Source organism: Physeter macrocephalus, unplaced genomic scaffold (assembly GCF_002837175.3).
Source record: "Physeter macrocephalus isolate SW-GA unplaced genomic scaffold, ASM283717v5 random_560, whole genome shotgun sequence".
NCBI classification, from domain to species: Eukaryota; Metazoa; Chordata; class Mammalia; order Artiodactyla; family Physeteridae; genus Physeter; species Physeter macrocephalus.
In genome coordinates this window covers 18,661-39,569 of record NW_021145823.1, presented here as the reverse complement: position 1 = coordinate 39,569, position 20,909 = coordinate 18,661, and the positions used below count along the sequence as shown (strand labels likewise).

The window sequence follows — 20,909 nt, the reverse complement described above, 5'->3', positions numbered from 1 at the left end:
AGATATCACCTCACATCGGTCAGAATGGCCATCATCAAAAAATCTAGAAACAATAAATGCTGGAGAGGGTGTGGAGAAACGGGAACCCTCTTGCACTGTCGGTGGGAGTGTAAATTGATACAGCCACTATGGAGAACAGTATGGAGGTTCCTTCAAAAACTAAAAATAGAACTACCATATGACCCAGCAATCCCACTACTGGGCATATACCCAGAGAAAACCGTAATTCAAACAGAGACATGTACCACAATGTTCATTGCAGCTCTATTTACAATAGCCAGGTCATGGAAGCAACCTAAGTGTCCATCGACAGATGAATGGATAAAGAAGATGTGGTACATATATACAGTGGAATATTACTCAGCCATAAAAAGGAATGAAACTGAGTTATTTGTAGTGAGGTGGATGGACCTAGAATCTGTCATGCACAGTGAAATGTCAGAAAAACAAATACCATATGCTAACGCATATATATGGAACTTAGAAAAGCGGTACTGATGAACCTAGGGGCAGGGCAGGAATAAAGACACAGACGTAGAGAACGGACTTGAGGACACAGTGGGGGAAGGGTAAGCTGGGACGAAGTGAGAGAGTGGCATGGACATATATACACTACCAAATGTAGGGTGGATAGCTAGTGGGAAGCAGCCGCATGGCACAGGGAGATCAGCTCAGTGCTTTGTGACCACCTAGAGGGGTGGGATAGGGAGGGAGGGAGGGAGACGCAAGAGGGAAGAGATATGGGAACATATGTATACATATAGCTGATTCACTTTGTTTTGCAGCAGAAACTAACACACCATTGTAAAGCATTTATACCCCAATAAAGATGTGAAAAAAAACAACCACCAAAGAGGGCTGGGTGCTTGGAGTACAACAGGTTCTACTGACTCTGAGATACCCCCGCCCCCTCCCTGGGCCTATCTTCTGTCTTTCTAAAGCCCTGTTCCCTGCTACTGTTGTATATAGTTGAGCAAAATAAAATGTCCTTGTGCTTTAACACCCCACCCCCAACTAAAAAGCCTTGGGGCAGGAGTCAGGTGGCGTTCCTGTTTTCCTAGAACCATTACTAATCTGTAGTGACAGAAAGCAGAGCAGTGGTTGCCTGGGGCAGGGTGGGTAGGTGCTTTGTAGGTGGGCGTTGGAAATGTTCTCTATCTTGCTTCTGGTGGTGATTCCACGGTGTAATCATCTGTCAAAACTCACCCAATTTTATGCTTTAAACACATGCAGTTTATTCTCTGAAATTATATCTCCATGAAGTTGTTGATTGACAGCTCCATACCTTTCTGCCCTCAGCTCTCAGCCCTCAGGTTTAGAATATAGTGACCCCTGCACAGACACCCTGATTGTGTGTGGGTTTTTTTTTTATTATTAATTATTTATTTATGTTGGCCACGTTCGGTCTTTTGTTGCTCTGCGCAGGTTTTCTCTAGTTGCGGCGAGCGGGGGCTACTCTTTGTTGCGGTGCGCGGGGTTCTCATTGCGGTGGCTTCTCTTGTTGCGGAGCACGGGCTCTAGGCACACGGGCTTCGATAGTTGTGGCTCGCAGGCTCTAGAGCGCAGGCTCAGCGGCCATGGCGCACGGGCCCAGTTGCCCCGCGGCATGTGGGATCTTCCCGGACCGGGGCTCGAACCCGTGTCCCCTGCATCGGCAGGCGGACTCTCAACCACTGTGCCACCAGGGAAGCCCCTGATTGTGTTTTAATAAAATAATCACATCGTTGCCTCCCTAGGTAGTTCTTGAAACAAGAAACCATAGGCATGTACATTAGTTTTTACTGTGAAACTTGGATACTCTTCCTTTATATCTGTGTTCCTAAGGGCAAAGTCAAGTGTGAAATTGAGGCAGTTTGTTTTAGCTAATGAAATATGAAAGAGAGTGGTGATTAGTCTTGTCTCTTCAAACATGTAAGCTCTGGGACAGGGCAGGGACAAAGGTGATGTCCGTCCTAGACTCTCTCAAGCGCAGCGATACCACACAGTAAATACGTACTTGTTTACTTGTCACTTGACTGAATTGATGCTTTTTTCCCCTTTAGTTGCTCCAAATCATCCGTTACACAGCTGTTCTTCTCCCTGTTCCCCCCAAAACACACACCGGACGTACCAGCCAACCAGGAAGACTCTCTTCCCAGTCACTTGGCAACCCCAGTTCTGTGCTCAGAAAGGTCACTTCTGTCTGGTTCCCTGGGGCCTGGGTGAACTGGTGGGTGTGAGCGCCCAGCACCCGTGCTTGTCAGGCACAGACCCCCAGTATCCCTCTCCTTCCCTTCCCTTGTTGTATAATCATCAGTTAGTTCCAAGTTATTCATTAACCAGCGTAAATCTTTCCCAGATTTGATTTTCCTCCAGCGACCAAATGAATCATTCACAGGTACCTGAATTTCCTAAAGGGATCAGAATCAAAGAGTTTCAGATTCTCAGTGTTTAAGATCCTTTCGGTAATAACTGAATTTGTGGCAGAAGCAAACTCATTCTCTCGCCCTGGCCTGTGTCTGCAGAGATGGGGGCTTCTGTGTGACAGAAACTTTAATCCTGAGTCTTCACGTCAAGCCTCATCAGATCCTATCCTGCCCCTCCGCAGGCTGGTACACTTTGTCCTGGCAAGTTTGATCCCCGATTGACTTCACAAGTAACTCTGCTCATAAACAAACATAATGAGGTAATTGATTTGTTCTTAAGAAATGTACAAGTGCTTAAAAGGTATCAGTAGGATAGAGGCCAGTGCCCTGGGAACTAAAACTTATTGTGTTGGTCATTTTCAGTTGGAGGATCCAGTTTGCACTGAGAAATGTTCACTTTGGTCCGATAGATCCCAATCAAAAACAGTTCCCAAAGAACCGATTTTCATAAATCTACTCACTGAATGTCTGTATTCTTATCAGCAGCCCCATCCTTTGTCCTAACCAAAAAGCAATCAAGAGTATAAAGAAGATACTCGTAAGTTTTATGTTAAAAAAAAATATTATTTGAATGTGCACTCTCCTTGGGCAGAATTCTTTTAAAGGTGTCATTCACATTCTCTACCCTGAGTAAATGTTACTTGGAAAAGAAAAGTTATTTTAAAACATGTCATTCAATTCAGGCATATTTGATACACGGAGAATCTGGTACCGGTAATTACTTGACATCTAAATGTATGGTGAATAAAATACTTACTAAATTTTGAGTTACTCAAAACATGTTTAAGACCAGTCGAGGTAGCGGTGAGATCTGCCTTCAGCGATAGTGGAGTGACATGGCAGGACGCGGTGCCAGGACAGTCGGCTCTGCTGTCGGTTGTTGGGAAGGGACCTGGGGGCTCAGGGACAGGCAGCAAGCAGGGGCAGTTGCTGTGAGGCCCCGGCAGGCAGGAGATGAGGCCCGCTGGGAAGGACCAGGGGCTGGTCTTGACCTTTCCTGCCTGGCTCGCTGAGTCCCGGCTCTACATTACGAAACATGTTCTGGAAATTATTTCCAGCGGGCACACATCCTTTTGGTGACAGCTTATTTCTGGATTCCCAGTGCAAATGTCTGGGCCCTGATGACATTCAGGGGTGTGCTTTACGGCCCATCACCTGATTAGTCACTGAATTCTGAGGACTCTCCCCGCTGGTGTCGGGACAGAGCACATGAGTGCAGGACAAAATAACTTGTTTATTTCCTCCAGGCTCCTCCTAACAGACCATGAAGTCAGGGCCTCCCCTGCCTCGGTGTCTCCTTTATGGAGATCCCTAGCCGTGTGCAAGTGAAGTGCTGGGGACTTGCCCAGGGAAATGGCCTCTAAAACGGAGATTTTTGAGCTCCTTAGAGGGATATTTCGAAGTTTATGTCTGAAGACATGATTTCAGTCATCTCTGAAAAATTTTGGAACACAAAGTGAGCCTGTAACTGATTCTTACAAAGCATCCTCAGTTTTCCTTTGAAGAAGAGTGCTTTCATTCCTTTTCAGTTCTAAGACGGGGTGGGCGACCTTGAGGGCAGGGTGCAGGGCATCTTGGGAGGTCAGAGGTTATGCTGAGAGGCAGGGTCCTGGTTACAGCAGACTTGAGTTCAGACCTCTCTCTGCCTCACTACCATGTGTAAAATTGGCAGCTAGTGGGAACCTGTGGTATACAGCTCGGTGCTCTGTGGTGACCTAGATGGGTGGGGCGGGGGGGTGGGAAGAGGGGAGATCCGAGAGGGAGAGGATATAGGTAACACACAGCTGATTCCTTTCACTGCACCGCAGAAACTAACATAACATTGTAAAGCAACTATACTTCAATAAAAAGATAAAAATAAATAAAATGGGTATAGTGATAGAACCCCCTCCCAGAGCTCTGGAAAGTCTTGATAGAGAAGCTGTATGTACAGCATCGAACACGGAACGGCGTGCACGTGGTTCACTGGAGCTGTCCCAGCTGTTGTTATTTGTGATCATTTCTGCGAGGAGTAGAGGAGCCCCCGATCTGAGGCCACTTCCCTGCTCAGAACACGCCTCCCCAGGGGGCCAGGAGGCACACTAACGGAGCAGAGCGGTCACCTCACAGGCTCCTTTTGTCCCAGGTGGTCTCTTCCCCTTCCCCTGAGGTTGGCGGCTGGGTCTTCAGCCTGCAGCCAGGGCCACCTGCTGTGGTGAAGGATGGCCGGGGTGGGTGTTAACTTTCTGCATCCTCTCCGGGGCCCGGGCTGCGCTGCAGCTCTGGATGGCTTGCTCTGATCTGGGCCCTGCTAGAGCTCCGTGTTTGTGCCCGCGGACGGCAGTAAAATGAGCTGATCCGAAGTCCTTCCTGCGAAGATCCTCGAATAGACGTGAGAGCTGAATCGCTCCGTATCCTGTGAATATACTTGGGGGCCGAGAATTTCTGCGCTTGATCTGCTCACGATTTGCTCCCGAAACAGCTGAGTCGCTGCCTGCAGCCCCGGGCGGGGACCGCGCTCTGCTAGCGGATAAAGGGCCCTGGGACGTGAAGTCACCACGTGGCCACCCGTATCCACGGCTCACGCCATCCTTTTCCCTTGGAAGAACTAAAGCATTTGTTTGGTCTGTGGCCATAGCCACACACCACGTAAACCCACCCCCAAGCCCCACAGTTTAGCCGCTGCAGATGTTGGCAGCTGGCAGCCCGGCTGAGGCTCGGACGTCCAGGCAGAACAGGAGAGGCATTTACAGAGCGGGCTCCGAGGCCCACTGCCTGGGGTTTCAGCCCAGCTCTCTTCGCAGGCGCCTGGCCCTGGGCAAGTTCTAAAACCTCAAAGCCTCATTTCTTCACTTCTTAAAAATTTTTAAAAATTTTTCGCCGCACCCCGTGGCATGTGGGATCTTAGTTCCCCGACCAGGGATCAAACCCTTGAACCCCCGCCCCCTGCAAAGGAAGCGCGGCGTCTTAACCACTGGACGGCCAGGGAAGTCCCTCATTTCTTCGCTTCTGAAACATGGGAAATGCTATTTAATTCAGGGGTTGTGATGAGGATTAGAGCACGTGGAAGCTGCCAAGCACCCGACCCCTCTGTTAGGGCTCCGGAACAAGAGCGGTTCTCTGGTTTGTGCAGCTGACCAGGGCAGGGGGTCGGGCCCCTTGAGGGTGTCGGCGCTGGTCCTAAGGGCCAAGACAGGCAGAGTGGGATGGGTGGGGGGCCCGTCAGAGGAAGAGCGAGCAGGTAAGCGTCCGGAAGGACAGTCGGCTGAGGTTGGATCTTTTGCCATCTTGGGACTCCTGTGGCCTGAAGCCCTTTCTTGTTTCCCGTGGATGTGCTCTCCCGGCTCGGAGGGCTTTTCTTGGGGGAACCCTCAAGCAAGTCTGTATTTGAAAAGTATTCTTCTGGTCTGCCAGAATGCTCCCCCAAGACAGGAGTCTGAGATGAACGTGGAAGCCCATCAGCGATAAAACATTCCAACGCTAGCTTTAATCTGTCAAAACCTGCACGGTCTCAGGCATGCTTTGGCTTTGGCGCCATCGGCAGTGCACGCTGATCTGCGGACTTTGGCAGCCAGCCCCTGGACGGGCCGTGGTTTTCCATCCAGCCGGCTTTGACACATCTGTGCCGTGAGTGTTTCCTATCGGGGTGGGAGGAGGGGATAAATGTCAGAGTGCTGAGGACATGAAACGGGAGACCCGTGTGTCTTGGTGGCGCCTTGGGAGGGGGTTAAAATCTGTCGAAGTGCTGGCATGTCTGGGCCCCAGGGGTGGACCAGGTTGGCGATTTCATGTTTTGTGAGGTGATCCTCTATGTTGACTTACTTACAATCCTTGCCGCTCTCGTTGCCACCGTGGGCAGTCAGATCCTTGTTGCTTGAAGACATAAAGGAGTGAGTTTGGGTTTTATCAACATTGTCCAGCTTCGGGGCATTTTGTGAGAGCTTCTCCCTGGGAATGAACAAGAGAGCTCATGGATTTCGAGGCAGGCTTCCTCGCTGGTGAAAGCTGGTCAGAAAATTGTCATCCATCCCAGCATTGGGCTGGTGCAGTCGAGCAAGGGACGTGAAATGGGTGGGCACGGGAGGTGGGCTGCAGAGGAGACAAAAGGACCCAGAAAGCTCTCGTGTGCTCCTGCGCGATTTTAGATGAGGCACTGACACATGGCAGACAGCTCTTCGACAGGCCCGATGCAGCCTGCATCCCAAACCTACAGCTCCCACCGTGTGGAAGGGGCTTCCTGCACTTGTCACTGCTGAAATCAAGCGAGCACTCAGCTCTCCTAAGGACTGATGCCAACTGAAAACATACTTATGCACATTTGTGGGGGGGTGGGGGCGGAGGAAAAGCAATATAAGTGGTCTGGTTTAAACCCTTCCTCATTAGAACCCAGCTTCTCTTAGCTCTTAACCAAATGGGCCTTTGTATGTTGGTCTGTGTCTTCACTTGTTTCATATCCAGCTTCTCTACCACCCTGGGAGCTCCGTAAAACAGAGACCACATCTCCTGGATCTGCCCCTGTGACCCCAGGGCCTAGCACAGTGCCTGGCACTTAATAAGTGCTCACTAAAAATGTTTGACGAGGGAATGAGTGACCCGAGGCCATCATTTCCAGAAGAAAAGTGGTAGCAGAAGACATTGCCTTTTCGGGAGTTTAGCAGGGATATTTTAGCGATGCAGCAATCCCTGGTACAGAGTCTAATTCTGACGGGACTTCTGCCCTGAGCAAATTAGTAAGATGGGAGTCCTGAGTGTCATGTGAAAAGCGTCTGGTGAACACTCAGCAGAGGAAAATGAGAGCTGGCTGGAAACGAAGTGTGAATGTTGCTGGAAGTGCAGAAATCCCCGGGCCACCCCTTCTGATTCATTCACACATTATCACATGATTGCCTCGACCTTGATAAGCCTGGCTGAAATCCACAGGGCAGGCTCTCCCCTCCACCCACTCTATACGTCCGCGCTCTCCAGCGGGGCTGGGCAGGCGTGGGGCACCCTGCACCCCGCACGGTGACCTCGGGGAGCAGTCCTTCACGCGACATCAGACCAGTGGGGACCTCATATCTCGTGTCGTAGAGTATGTGTAGACAGTACAGTTCTCACACGTAATCAGATTCTCAGCTACTCGGAACATACTCTAATGCTTGGGTTTTTCATTGTCATTGATAAAATGTTCATTATTGTGAATTAGTGGGTGGAGAGAAAATGTGTCATTCCTTTTGGCTGCCAGGACCTTTCCTCTGAAGGAGAATTTTCTGCCTTATAACTTCAGGCAAAGAATCCGTGCTGTTATCTTCTTGTTCAGGTAATTTCTAGAAGTTTCTTCAGAAATATGCAGATAATACAGGCACACTTGGGAAAAATGCAAAAAAATGGCATCTAGGTAATTGCTTTAGTCTTTCCCTTTGTTGTCGGCATGGAGACCCAGTGTGAGGAAACAGAAAGAAAAAAAAACAGAAAAACTCTTTGAACACCGATGAGTAAACTGAGATGAAACCTCTGATGCCCTCGAAAACTGCATCGCCACCCTGATACCCACAGGCTTGAATGACAGACAAGCTACTGATATTCAGTGTCACCGGGTCTCCACTGGATATCAGGACGCATCGTTTGATCTCAGTGTCTGCCGTCCTGTGACTGTTTTTAAAGGAAGGTTTCTCAGGCCAAGGAGGACATGGTCCATCCCTTTCATCCCAGCAGTCAGGTACTTTAACAGGGCGGCAGGGCCCTGGAAGGGCCAACGGTTCGCTGATGCTGTCTTAAGGATGCCGCTTCCTCTGGTGTAAAGGAGCCTTGCAGTTGGACGAGCAGCACACACCTTCCTGATCAGTTTGCCGGCTGCGCAGGCACTAGGAGAGTCCCGGTTCAGGCTGTCCGCTGCCTCATTTGTTGAAAGAAATCCTGTTTAATGCTTGGGGGACCTCGTTGCCCCTGCAGTCCTCTCTGGCCACGCCCCCTTCTCGGTCCCCAGCCGAGCAATGAGTTGTCTTGTTTCCACCTGGAAGCCCCCATCTCAACCGCCGCCCATCCTTTAGCATCACTGAAACGTCACCTCAGGGAAGCCTTTTCTGCTCGCCGCAGACCCCGTGCCTGTCTCCTGTGCTCGTCGTGCGCCTCTCCGTGTCATTCTGTATTTTCCCTGTCCTAACGGGGCCCATCACGTTGCTTTGTAATTGCTTCTTGGTTTGTCTGTGTTCCCCACAGACAAAGTCACCGAGACTTCAACTCGGTGATAACAGAGGAAACATCTCTAATCTTTGCCCTCCCCAAGTCTGGCCTACAACTGCCATCAATGAACAGTTATTAAATGCATCAGTCATTTAGCCAAGCTATGTAATGAATAAGCACCTGTGATGAGTCTAGAACAGTGCTATGAGCAATGGGTGATTCAGAAGAAAAACAGCCCTGGCTCAGCCATTTCCAAGTCTTGTCAGTGGCCTTGGGCGAGATGCTTTGCTGCTCAATCTGTCTCTTCATCTGTGAAAGGGGATTAGAACGACACCTTCCCCAAGATGTTTCAAGGATTACATGAAATAATTAACATAAAGCACTTGGTACAGAGTAAGCAATCCTCGGTGCAATTATTATTATCTTTCATCAAGAGGTGAACTGGCCAGCAGTAATGAAGGATCGAAAGTGAAAGAATAGGAAATCAAAAACATAGTTTCATTCATTCCTTACACTGATATTCTGCTGAACATTAGCGAAAGGAAAGATAGTTGTGATTGGAGAGAGCAACATGGAAAGCGTGAGACTGAGTCTCTGTCTCGTGTGTTCTTTTTAAGCCAACACATAAGTAAGACGGTCAAAATGCCTGCTCTGTCCTCGGTGTTTTGCATGTGATGACATTCTCATTCTCTAGCCTTATATACTTAATCTAATCCACTTACAACATTTACATATGCCTTAAGTCTTCACAGCAGCTGTTACGAAGTGCTGTTATCCCCATTTCACAGACGAGGAAACAGACAGAGAGGTTAAGTCCCTTGCCCGAGCTCACCCAGCTGGTGGGTAGTAGAACAGCATCAGAACCCAGGCAGGCTGTCTGCAGGGGTCACTGGGCAGAACTGCGCCTCGGAGCATGCAGTGTGCCCAGCACAGTGAGAGGACAGGACACCAGAGACAGCCCTTCGGCGGTTTACTGCTCAGGCAAGGACTTCCAGTCGCACTGAGAAGTAAATAACACTTGGCAGCGGAGGAGAGGACGATGGCCGGGGGGGGGTTTCCTGAAACGGACTGGGGGATGGAGATGAGCTGCAGCATGTTCGTCTGGATAAACATCTGGGAAGGGGGTGAAGGAGGAGGGGGCGGACCTTCTGGGGCGGGGGGGACGGATCGGGTGATCGGAGACAGTGAACCCGACCACGGGCAGGATAAGGTGGATGCGAGAACCTGAGGGCGATATCCACGAACCACAGGACACTTGCGGTGAAATTCCACCCTCCACCCAGTTCCCCAGCTGGTGGACTAAGATGCACCGCGATGCAGTGAAGGACATGCAAAAAATCAAAGTAGCTGAGACAGCCGGGAAGTCCTCAAGACGGTCCGCGTTCTCTCAGGTTCCGCCTGCCATTGAAAAATGCGGCAAAACAACCCTTCTGGTGTCTTCGGTGGGATGGTGATACTATCAAATCGGATGTGGATCCAGGAAGAGGGTGTTGCTGGTTTGTTCAGTTACCACATCAGCAGCAACTGCTGCTGCTTTGATTTGCCCCTGATATGATAAGAGGCTAATTTTATGACAGGGTGACCCACATGGCGGGATGATTTCGGTTGTAGCAACACAATATTTACCTGGATTGCAGACGGTCAAGCTGCTAATTCAAGATGCAATCTTTTCCAGGGACTCAGCCAATGTAGCGAAAAACAGCCTTCCCCATTCCTCACATGGACTCTCTCCAGTTCTAGGAAGCATGACGGGTTATTTTCTTTTCAACTACCGATTTAGAATTTATTTACTGATGATGACCTTTTTCAAAGTCTTTTTATGTTAAAAAAAAAATCTCCATTTGAAAGTATGATCAATGACAGGACACCAAAACACCTGGCTTTGTTTTTCTTTGTAGATTTTTAAAGATAGAATTTCACACTTTCGGAGGGTAGATTTTATCAGAGTACAACAGGAATACATATGTGGGGGAATTTTCGAAAATACTTAAAACACACAAAAGAAAATGAGAACCATAGAGAGAATCGCTGTAAATATTGGGGTACATAATTCCTTCCCGATGGTTTTCTTTAATCAATTACAAATAGCACATGTTCTTTTATAATTGGTGGAGTGTGTGTGTGTGTGTGTGTGTATAAAATACAGAGGGTGGCCACCCATGGCCCACATTCATTCCTTTACATATTGTCTGAGCTACAGCAGTGGAGGTGATTAGCTGTAATGGAGACCATATGGCCCACAAATTTGAAAATACTTAGTGTGGGTCTATTTGCAGAAAAGTTCTCCAACGTGTTTTAATATGTCAGGTATCCCAGGCCGTTAGCTGTTCTTCAGAAATGTGCTTTTAAGGACTGTGGTGTTCAGGTGAGTAGATCGGAGCCGTATGTGATTTCACCTTGTCCCTATTCCACACATTTAGTCCATCAGTCAACCTGCTCGGCTCCATTTGCAGAATGTGGCCTAGACCCTCAAGCCCTCACTCTGTCATCATCCCCTTGGACCTGGGCCAGATCTCAACCCCTAACTGACACCCATGCTTCCTCTTGGGCCCGAAGAGCTGGTCTCTACAGAGCAGCCAGGACTATTTTGATGATTTCTCCTTCCACTCGGAATACAATTCATACCCGATGTAAGGGAACCTTGAATGTATGGTGAGGGCCCTCCTTCCCATTGCCAAGATCCAGGAAAGCTTTCGCCCACCTTGAGTATATCGGCTGCGGGGAATGTAAATATAGAGGGTCCAATTTTCTACTTGTACTAATTGTAACCACTGTAAAATCACTGTAAGCGCACTATGTTGATAGATATAGAATCAGAACTTATTTGCGAAACATATTAGTTTTAAAATGCTGCTTTTCCTGTTCTCCCTTCATGTCAGTTTTAGTAAAGTTAGGGCCACTTTTTGACCCTAACACATTTTCCAGAACAAGTTATTTCATTCCTGAGTTGTGATAGAGGACTTTAGGTAGTAAAGTCACTGGAAATTGATCCAAGCTGTAAACAGCTATTTCAGTCAATCTTTTTTTCCCCTCAATTTTTATCCCCTCCCCCCAGTTTTATTGAGACATAACTGACATATAACTTTGTATAAGTTTCAGGTGCACAAGGCAACGATTCAATACATGTTCGTATTGCAAAATGATCACCATAATAGTTAACATGCACTACCGTACAGCTACAGTTTTGTTTTCTTGTGATGAGAATTTTTAAGATTTACTTTCTTAGCAACTTTCAAGTATACAACACAGTATAATTACCTGTAGTCACCACGCTGTACGTTACATCTCCAGGACTTACTTATCTTTATAACAAAAGGAGTCTGTACCTTTTGACCACCTTCGCCCAATTCCCCATCCACACCTCCACCTCTGGAAGACCACGTGGCTCCATCTTTATCACACGACCGCTGAGAACAGTACTTCTGGAAGAAATCTGGGCAAAGCTTATTTTATAATAGCCTAGCCCACACCCACAAATAATTAGGGAATCTGTGATATATGTCTTTCTCTTTAATTAGTATTGTTATTATTTTTTGCCCATCCTATCAGGTAAACTCTATGACATCTGAAAGCTTCCCAAACCAGCACCGAGTGATGTCACTTCAGCCATTCTTCCTCTCCTAGTACTTTGCTATTCAAAATTTTAAAATTGAATGCACAGTCCTGGTCTGTGACAGATTTGGCAAGATCACAAACACGTGACCACATCCTCTTTTGGAGGGACAGTTTCAAGCAACACGAAGCAAAGTGTGTTTTACAGGAAGCTGCCCGTTCGGGGGCCTGTGGACACGCATCCAATGAAGGCTACTTCTCAGGACGACACCCCCCAAGAGGCACCTCGGTTTTGCCTGTAGAGTTTGTAATTCCATGTCATTGGAAAGACCCTGGGAACAGCTGTTTCTCGTTGCTGGGGAGACTCACTGTGATCCTCTTCCATGAAAGCAGTGGCACTTTGGTGGGAAGAGAAGGGGACCCGCTCATTCTGGGAGACACGTGTACGCATGGTGTCCCCTCCCGCACACCTGTCTGCAGCTGGTATGGAAACACATGTTGTTTCCTGGCCTCTGTTCCAGCTCCTGACACAGCCCGTCCCTTGCTCTTCACTGACTTTGGAATGAGGCAGTGTTCAAATTTTTACTGCTCGTGATGAACACAGAAGCTGGATCAGGAGGGGTCTTCCAACTGTCATGGCCCTCTCCAGTTTTCAGTACAGCTTATGATTCCAATTAAAAAAATGTAAAGTCAAGTTTGATATAAAAACTCCCATTGGTTATAAATAAGCAGATTGAAAGCGGCGTCTGGCGCGTGAATCCACTGTGAAAACTTAGGATGACCTGTGTGTATGACATTGCCATGGTTTGATGCTAAAAGTAGGTGCAGGTGAAGTAGCCAAGTCTCGTTTCCATTTTTAAACTGTGCACTTCCTCTGCTCAAAACAGGAAGGAAACATGAAACGTCAGGACCCATGGCACACATGGAAAGGAAATTTGAACTTGGTTTCAAACCTGGAAATTTTTATCAGAGTAAGGAAAAAGATGGCAGGTGGTCATGCTTTCATAAGAACACACTGGTGTGCAGACGGCTCACCTCCTTGGACACTGCTCAGGGCCTGAGGCACCCCAGGGGGCGGGGCACACGCAGCGCCCCGTCTCTCCCGTGTCCCTGGAACTGGACGCGTGCAGGTGGGGCACAGGCCTTTGCTCCCACGTCAGCCCGCCTCTGACTCCCAGGTTAGTCCTGGTGTCGCCCCGTGGCAGGTGCTGACACCAGGTGGGAAGGAGGCGAGGTAATCTTGGGGCCTGGGCACACCGTGGTTCGCCCCGAGGTCGGCTGGAGAGTGGAGCCAGCCAAGTGCAGCGGAGAGGTGGCCTCTCCAGGTGTCTTAAGGGGCTGGAGGAGGAGTCGTGGAAGAGGGTAGGGTGGGCAGAGTTAGTGGCTGGAACAATCTGCGCAACAAAATCAATCACGTAGCGCTGGACTGTAAGCCAAACCCTAAGTCCTTACGAGTCCACAGAAGTCCTCATTGATGTAAATGATTGAATAGATAAGTCACTGAGGGAAGGAGGAGAGACGAGTCTTCCTTACAGAAGAATTCTGAGTAATGTAAGTTGCAACCCCTGCGTTCAGGAGGTGGAGCTGTGTCCCTGGGTACCTCCAGCCCCTCCCCCACCGCCCTGCCCAGAATGAGGGTTGGACTTAGATTTGCTTTCAAAGGCTAGAGTATGGAAAGGGAAAAGTAATAACTTTGCCATGGAGGAACCCAGCAAACACTAGGAATCCCAGTCATCAAGTGACCATCACCAGGGAGAAGTCACGTGGATCTCAGGGAACCCCGGGTGTGATGAGAAGGGCCATTCTCCTCCATGGCTGTCTTCCCCCAAACCTGTAACCTCAGTCTAATCATGAGGAAAAACATCAGACAGATCCAAACTGAGGGCATTCTATAAAATAACCTGATATCTACAAAATACCCCTCAAAACTGTCAAGGTAGGAAACCAAGGGAAGACGGAGCAACTCTCACAGACCACGGAGACTTAGGGAGGTGTCACGGCTGAAAGCACCGTGCTGCCCCTGATGGAATCCTGGAAGAGAAAAAGGACGTTGGTGAAAGTAACCGCAAATAAAGTCTGGAGTTTCGTTCACAGTAATCTACCAACGTTGGCTTTTAGTTTTGACAGACGTGCCGCGGTAATGTAAGATGTTAACCCTGGGGGAAACTAAGTGAGGGGTATACGGGAGCTCTGTGTACTATCTGTGCAGCTCTTCTGTAAACCTCAAATCATTGCCAAATGAAAAGGTTATTACAAGAAGACAAGATTGTTAAGCTTATAGGAGAGAGGTGCTGGGTGCCCGAGGAAGCCCCTCCTGAGGGGTTATTGTGGAGGCAGGAGATCCCAGGTTAACCCTGTCTCAGTGCCCGGTTTCTCGGTTTCTCAGCTAAGGCTCTTCAGGGGTCACATTTCAGATTTGTTTCACTCTGTTTTTAAAGCTCATTGCTTTTTGCTAGTCATTGAAAGGGCTTTACTCATGCCTGCTAGAAATGAACTCACTCATGGTCACCTTCAGATTGCTACCCGTGCCTTATTTGGAACCTTGAGGTGGCCTGCAGGAGACACACCACGTTTCTGAGAGGCTGGGTTTATTATCAGACAGTCAGACAGTGGTCGAGGCGGGATGGAGATGCTGGCCCACCACGTCACTGGAGGCAGCTGCCCGGCTGCAAGAAGCATTTACAGGTCTCTGAAGTGAAGGCTTTCTTCTTTCCCACTGATCCAGGCCAGCAGATACCCAGCTTTTCCCGTAGCAAATCCTTCTAAAAGGGCTGGTTCCTTTTCAGAAATGCCTGGAGGCTGTCGGATAGTAGCAAGCCCTGGAGTACTTTCCCGGAAACACCGTTGCCGGGGAGGGGGCGGCCCTTTCAGTGTCTGAGATCTCTCATCCCTACCCAAGGCCGGGTCAGCAGGTGGAACTCATCCAGCCAAGGCCACGAGGGTGTCAGATGATACATGGTGAAATGGGGGCTAGAAAGAGGCTTTCTGGTACCCTCAAAACTAATAATGATTAACTATTACAAGGCTGTGGAGCTGGAAAGTCTCCATGTCAGTTTGGCTTCTCCACAAAATTCTGGGTAAATGTATAGCCAAGAAGCATTTTATCAGGTGTTATTTAAGGAATGAAAAATACTTTTTAGGGCTTCCCTGGTGGCGCAGTGATTGAGAGCCCGCTTGCCGATGCAGGGGACACGGGTTCGTGCCCCGGTCCGGGAAGATCCCACATGCCGCGGAGCGGCTGGGCCCGTGAGCCATGGCCGCTGGGCCTGCGCGTCCGGAGCCTGTGCTCCGCAACGGGAAAGGCCGCGGCAGTGAGAGGCCCTCGTACCAAAAAAAAACCAAAGAAAAAAAAAAACAAAAAACTTTTTAATACTGACATAAGCAACACCTGATAAGGAAGATTAACAGATAACAAAAGTATTGTGTAATCCTTAGTTAAACATAAGTTGCAATTGCCCTCTGTTTTGCATTGTAGTTTTAAGTGCAAGAGATAAGGTTTCTGTGTGCCAGTCTTGTTGGAGTCACTCCCGTCTTTACCGGCCACAAAGACCTCTCTCGCTATGATTTGTGACCTTAGACATTTTCCATTTCTGTATGTTTACTAAGAGCAGTGGTATCTGCCAGAGTTCTTTCTCTCCTGTGGCTATGTGTTCTAACTTTCTTGGAACCAAAGATTCTCTGTCAAGGACCTTCACCCCTGAAATACACATAGAGCCTTAAAAGAGAGCTTTCAATAACCAAGCAAGCAAGATTATTCAGAAACAAGATTATTATTCTTCAGGATTATTCTGTGGAGGGAAGCTTGAGCCAATAGTGACATTTGGCACCGTTAGGAATTTGATTTCTACCAGTCTCTCTACTCCTGCAGTTTTGTAGACTTTTTTTTTTTTTTTTTTTGCGGGGGAGGGGTTTGGGAAGGATGGGAGGGAGAAGAGAGAAAGAGAGAAAGAACCCCTCTTGATACAGAAGCACATCAACAGTTTTCTTTTTTTGGCAAGTGTTTAAACTTTTCTTCTTGGATTCAAATGGTCATTAACTCCTAAATATCACAATTTAAAATGTAACAACATATAATGAACTTTTATTAAGAAACTCGTAAGAGGGACTTCCCTGGTGGTCCAGTGGGTGAGACTCTGAGCTCCCAGTGCAGGGGCCCGGGTTCGATCGCTGGCTGGGGAACTAGATCCTGCATGCAACTAAGACCCAGCTCAGCCAATAAATAAATAAGTTAAAAAAAAAAAAAAAACACATAAGAAACATGGACCTACTGTGTAGCACAGGGAACTGTATTCAATCTTCTTGTCATGTATATGTATAACTGAATCACTTTGCCGTACACCTGAAACTAACACAACATTGTAAATCAACTCGACTTCAATAAAGAAAAATATTTTATTTAAATGTTAGGACATCAAATATACGCCACAGAGATCAGCATGACAAAGACAGCTGGTACAGGGTCCACCTCTTGGAGGCTGTTGAGTCTTTCACGGTGCTCCCTGCCAGCCTCCCTGCCCCCCAGTTTCTCTCCACTCCTTTCCCCCCTCTTCCCCTTTGGACGTTTGCTGACTCTTCTCCCATATTTTGATCTCTCCACCCCTGGATGCTGGCTTCTTCAGCATCCCTGGGGCAGCCGCACCCACAAGTGTCCAAACCACACTTTCCAGACAACTTCGCTCCAACGATATCTACTTTAGGAAGGGACACAGTTCGACCCAAGACGACAGGTCAGACAATGGGTATAGCGTGGACCGGACTGGAAGGGTGTGAGACGCACTCCCTGGCTAAACTGAATGGTCTATGGCACAGATCTGGCTCCAGTTGGGGGTCCCTGCTGAGGCCATAACAAATTATGTGATAATCAAAGCAACAATCTAGCACACATTAGCAAAATGGAAGTTCTGACAAATAGGGGGAAGAACATGGTAATGTATTGGGCTATCTTACAACTGATGACCTAAACAGGTACACTGATGAGAGTGAAAGGGGTCTGTTATTAATTATACCAGAACAAGAGGTGAAACTGGGGACTGTCCCAGGCTGGGAAGTAGGGTGACTACAGTGGTACCTCCAGCGAAAGGAAGCAGGTTGACCAGAAAGCTAGAGGGCGGGACTTCAGAAGCTCTGTGCGTTGGTTGTAGAGTGCCAGCTGTGTTTGGCTGAAAAGAAATTTGAGGAAAACACGTCATAACTCTAAGCTTAAAAGAGATAAAAGGATAAAGAGAGTAACTGGGTTGCTTCTGTTCTAATTATTAGAGAAGAGACTGAGAAAAAAAATTCCCACTTCGTCTTCCCAGCCGTCCAGGTGATCTGGGTCACGGTTTTCCACCTGTAACTTGTGCAACTCTGGGTTTCCAGGGATCCGATTCAAGGGCTGTCTTTGGGCAGGACCGAGGCCACCTCTCAGAGCCCTGCTCCCATGTAAACCTGAAGAAGTCTTTTGGGTTGTTGTGTCTTTTATATCCTGAGGTTTGTCATAACATAGCATTTAGGAAAAATAAGGTTTTATAGCTTGGAAAGCCACCAGTCTGGGCCAAGTCTCAATATGATTCCACCAACCAGAAAGCAAGAGAGAGGGACCATGTCTCTCAGTGTAGCACATCATGATTATTCAGCACGTCGTCACTACTGAATGGCATCGTTCACGTCCTTTACGTATGTAATCATTTGAACCTTTTATTTCTTTTTAATCTAAGGAAAAAAAGATGTCCTTTTCCACTTTGCTCCAGAAATACACTGGCTTTGATACTAATTTATACCCTTATTCCGCTTTTGCAAAGTGCACAGTATGTACTCTGAATTTTCATGGGAAGCAAATTCGGTATTGGCAACCCTGGAAGTCTTCGGTGGGATACGGAAAAAGTGGCGAAGAGGAATTCTTATCCTCTCGAGTCCGTGGGTGGAGGGAGGGCTTGCTTCTGTTTTCTTTCTCTCATTCTTTCAGCCAACACGTTTTCTTCTGAGTGGTCAAATCCTTGAAGGTAGGAACTCTTCCTGGTCTGGTTTGAGGGAAAAATCCTGAAGACCCAAATGAAAGAATAGGGATTTTTTTTTTTTTTCCTTTAGTGACAGGAGACCACAGAAGAATTTTTCCCCTTCCATTTAAAAGTAACCTTTTTTCATTTTCATATTTTAAGAACGTTTTCTTTGTTTACTAAGAGAGCAATTTGTATTTGTCGCTGAAAATTTGAAAATACAGACAGGCAACAAGAATAAAATAGAAAATGTTCATTGTTTTCTTAAGCCGGAAAAGAAAACTACAATCACCACCTCAGTGTAGGTCCTTTGAAACACTTTTCCTTTCTCTCCTCTCCCCACTTCCCCTTGTCCTCCTGGTTTCCTTTTCTTCATCCATATCTTTGTTGAGATATTTTCATCAATATGTAAATGTGTATTTCTACATCAATGGGGTATTATACATTTTGTTTTCTAGACTCTCTTTAAAGTTGACCATATTATGGAAAGATTTTCATAATAATCTCATCCTTTTTGGCATAGGATTTCATGGCACCATAATTTAATTAATCCCATGTTGATAGGGATTGTTTTGGCTTTTTTGCAATTACAAAGAATGCTTATATTTTATCTCTACATGTTTTTATTTTGCATATGATTTATGAAGCACATACAGTATTTACAGGTCATATTTGTACATTGAAAATATATATGCATATAATGTATAAATGCACAATGTATTTGGACAGTGTGTCCTGCTAGGGGTGCTTTATCACAAGTATTTGGTGGCCCCTAGCCTAGGCAACAGGTGATGCTGGACTGACTGAAGACAATAACCACAGAAGGCACAGTCTCAAGGGTGGTTACAAGTACAGCTCAGTGTGTTAGGGTTGATGGCACTTGGTGAGAATCTTCTCTGGCTGGTGAGCGAGAGGGAAGAATGAATATAATTCCCATGTTTTTGCCTCAGTTGGCCATCTGGAACCTTTTTTCACGTTACTGATGTAACTAATATTGACTAATAGTATCACCCTAAAATAATATGGTGTGTGCTCTTCTAGGAGCTGGCTCTACCATGCTTTGTAGTATTGTTGGGAAACAATAATGAACAAGATAAGGTCCCTGCGTATCTCCTAGTGGGAAGGAGGGAGGGATTCCCATAGCTGACATGTCAGCAAGTAGTGAAGATACATTGGGATGTTTCTGAATTCATTGAAGAAAATGCTTCAGCAAAGTGGGATTGAGAATGATATGGAGAATTATTTTTCCAAAGAAAGAAAATGAAGAGAAGAAATAGGAAAGGATAAGGGAGAGCAGGTTCCTGAGAGTTGGTGGATCCTCTTTGGGCTCGTTTTTGAAGATGTTTTTGGGACTTCCAGGTATTAAAAGAGAAACGGAGGCATATTAAAAATTTTAAGAGTTTATTTGAGCAAAAATCAATTTGAATCTGGTGGCACCAGCCAGAAGTGGTCAGGATGCTCCATTGACAGGAGCTGGGGACGAGACTTTTTTTTTTTAATTTATTTTTGGCTGCGTTGGGTCTTTGTTGCTGCGTGGACTTTCTCTAGTTGCGGCGATCGGGGGCTCCTCTTTGTTGCGGTGTGCGGGCTTCTCATTGGGTGGCTTCTCTTGTTGTGGAGCACGGGCTCTAGGCACGTGGGCTTCAGTAGTTGTGGCATGTGGGCTCAATAGTTGTGGCTTGCGGGCTCTAGAGCACAGGCTCAGTAGTTGTGGCGCACGGGCTTAGTTGCTCCGCGGCATGTGGGATCTTCCCAGACCGGGGCTCAAACCCGTGTCCCCTGCATTGGCAGGCGGATTCTTAACCATTGTGCCACCAGGGATGTCCGGGATGAGACTTTTGTAGAGAAGATGTGGAAGCAAAGCAAGGAACTCATCTGACTGGCTGTAGCCCAAGCGGTTGCCCTTATTTGGGAAACCCTGGTTGGATGCTTGCGGTTGGTTGTCCTTGTGTTTCGGTTTCTGAACCTTGAGGCATTTGTAGGCTCAGGTTTTGGTTTGCTTATGTTGGCTTCGAAGGAATTAGAACCACCTCCATCTAATGCCCTCCCTATTTAATTAATTTAACACAGGTTAAGATGTCTAGCATTCAGTGTTGTATGGGTACATTTTGAACAACTGGCGCGGGGTGAGTATGGGATAGCAGCTGATTTGTAGCATTTGCCAATTTTCATGCTGTGGCTGGTTGCAGACTAGCTCCTTCACAGCACTGAACGTGGAGTGGAAAGAGGTGGTAAGAGTTTTCAGAGGCAGCTCTGGTGCACCACAGCTAGTGGGTGACAGAAATACAGAGCCGCCTCGACTTACAGTGGGGTTACATCCCGATAAACCCAATATAAGTTGAAAATGTTGTAAGTCAAAAATGCATTTAGGGCTTCCCTGGTGGCGCAGTGGTTGAGAATCCGCCTGCCGATGCAGGGGACGCGGGTTCGCGCCCCGGTCCGGGAAGATCCCACGTGCCGCGGAGCGGCTGGGCCCGTGAGCCGTGGCCGCTGGGCCTGCGCGTCCGGAGCCTGTGCTTCGCAACGGGAGAGGCCACAGCAGTGAGAGGCCCGCGTACCGCAAAAAACAAAAAAAAAATGCATTTAATACACCTACGCTACTGAACATCACAAGTTAGCCAAGCCTACCTTAAACATGCTCAGAACACTCCTGTGAGCCTACAAGCGGGCAACGTCATCTAGCACGAAGCCTATTTTATTTATTTTTTTTTTATTATTATTTTTTTTTTGTGGTTCGCAGGCCTCTCACTGCCGCGGCCTCTTCCGTTGCGGGGCACAGGCTCCGGACGCGAAGGCTCAGCGGCCATGGCTCACGGGCCCAGCCGCTCCACGGCAT

General features: G+C 47.5%; 1 long non-coding RNA gene across 5 annotated transcripts in view; it reads right to left on the bottom strand.

The window, feature by feature from the left end:
• LOC114485111 (uncharacterized) overlaps positions 1–12,837 on the bottom strand; it is a 13,597-nt gene extending 760 nt beyond the window's left edge. Inside the window, exons 1-3 of one of the 5 annotated variants that reach the window (XR_003678594.2) lie at positions 11,805–12,837; positions 10,173–10,282; positions 1,997–6,473 (exon numbers count right to left, since the gene is read on the bottom strand). This is a non-coding gene — a long non-coding RNA (uncharacterized lncRNA). Of the gene's footprint in view, positions 1–1,996; positions 6,474–10,172; positions 10,397–11,804 lie in introns of those variants that run through there. The other 4 variants (XR_008616721.1, XR_008616722.1, XR_008616719.1 and 1 more) reach the window with 4 other exon arrangements.
• Positions 12,838–20,909: the final 8,072 nt, after the last annotated feature.